A 2098-nucleotide genomic window follows, 5' to 3' on the forward strand; every position below is an offset into this window, starting at 1 on the left:
GGAGCAGGCTCTCTCTGTCCCTTCTTCCCTCGCCCTTTTGGCTTCTGGGCCTCCCATAGCAAGAGGTTCTGGGAAGCAGTGCAGAAAAAGCACGGGAGTTGGGAGTTCTCATCCTGTCTTTGCCACTAACTAGCTGTGTGACCCAGGCCCTCTGCCCTCTCAGTCCTCAGCCAGGATGGTGACACTCACTCCTGCCTCATGTGGCTCCTGCAGCGGCTTGGCCCCAGCAGGATGGGCCTCGAGTGGCTGACATGTTGGCTGGACCCCAGGTGGGGTGGGAATCCGGAAGGAGCCTGGTTCCTGTCTCCTGACGTCAGCTCTTAGCCTGGCGCTAGGAGCCTCTCTACAGTTAGGGGTGTCAGTCCCCCTTTCTTCAGCTTCCCCCTCCTCTTCCCATGCCTCACTCTGCTTCACAGAGATGGGGAGCTTTTTGCTGGCTGATGAGGAAAACAATGGCTGTGGGAGCGTGTGGGTGCACACAGGGGGGCTGTGTGGGTTGTGTAATTTTCCCGGACAGGCAGGCATGAGAGGGGGAAGAAATTATCCTGTCTAAAATCTCGGAGATGAGCTCTTCTCCAGAGCTGGCAGAGTGACGGCATCATGTCTGGGTGGTGAGGCACGAGACAGGCTAGGCCATTCCCAGAGGCAGGAGCGAGGCAGGGCAGGGCCAGTCCTCAGCGAGGATCCCAGGAAGGCCACAACAACAAAGATGACCTTTTATGTTTGCCCAGGCGTCATCCCTTACAAAGAGCTGTAACACCCACCAGAACAAGAATCCAGAGGGACCATCAGTCAACCTAGTTTACAGGCGAGGAAACCAAGGTTCCAAGGGTTTAACTGTCCTGCCCAGGGCACAGAGCCAGTTGGTGGTAGAGACAGGGCTTGAAGCCAGGCCTGTGGATCCTGAAGTCCACATCTGCCTGGCACCTCCTCCTAAATGACCCCGTGGACGTGATGTTTCTGAAGGTGAGGGAGGGAGGGACCACCAAAGCAAACAGCAGCTGCAGTTTATGTTCTGGATCCCCAGACAGAATTTGCCCAAGGCCCCTCTGCCCCCCGACTCCCACCCAGCCTCCACCTTGAGAAGTGCATCTTTCACGGTAGAGGAGGAGAAAGGTTGGACTGGGGAGAAGGCAGTCCTACCGGGACCCCAAATCCCGGGGGGTGGGCTTGGCAACTCTCTGGGATTCACAGGGAACCTCTAGGAATCTTTTGGACTCCTTGCTCTCTGCATGCTGATTGTTTTTCCACTGTAAAGAAGGAGCCAGCTGGGGTTGGCCCTGTGGCCTAGTGGTTAAGTTCGCGTGCTCTGCTTCAGCGGCCCAGGGTTTTGCTGGTTCGGATCCTGGGCGCAGACATGGTAACGCTTGTTAGGCCATGTTGAGGTGCTGTCCCACATACCACAACTAGAAGGACCCACAACTAAAAATATACAACTATGTACCAGGGAGCTTTGGGGAGAAAAAAGGAAAAATGAAATCTTTAAAGAAGGAGTCAGCTAACAATGGCTAAAAACAGAAACTTTCTCAGAAATCTCTAGCGCCTTCCTTGGCGACGTTTCCTTTAGATAGTGGGAAGTCCTGTAGTGATGGGCCAGGCAGAAGGAGGATGGGCAGGGACTGTTGGTACCAGGTCCTTATGGTAGTCATTGGGCAGGTCACAAATGTTCAATTCCCAGGCCCATCATGGGTGTTGACTTCTCCATCCACTTCAGTTCACGCCTGGCCATCTGATTTGCTTTTACCAATAAAATGTGAGTGGAAGCGATGTGCGTGTGACTTCCAGGCGGAAGCTTTGAGAGCCCATGTGTGGTCCAGCATGTTCTCTTTGTCTCTGAGGTCTTGGACCTGTTGAGATGAGGCCTCCATCAAACTGGGTCACTGAGTGACTATGCCCATGGTGAACTTGTTGCGTGCACAAGAAATAAATTTTATTGCTTTAAGCTGTTGTGATTTGGGGGCTGTTTGCTACAACAGCATAACCCAGCCTATTGGGACTGATACAGTCACCAAGCTGGCCAATAAGACCCTTGCCTGGGACTTTAGAATTAGGACTTAGGTCTTTCTAGTGGGCTGGCCCCATAATATGTAAACCTGGC

This window comes from Equus caballus, chromosome 15 (genome assembly GCF_041296265.1).
Source record: "Equus caballus isolate H_3958 breed thoroughbred chromosome 15, TB-T2T, whole genome shotgun sequence".
NCBI classification, from domain to species: domain Eukaryota; kingdom Metazoa; phylum Chordata; class Mammalia; order Perissodactyla; family Equidae; genus Equus; species Equus caballus.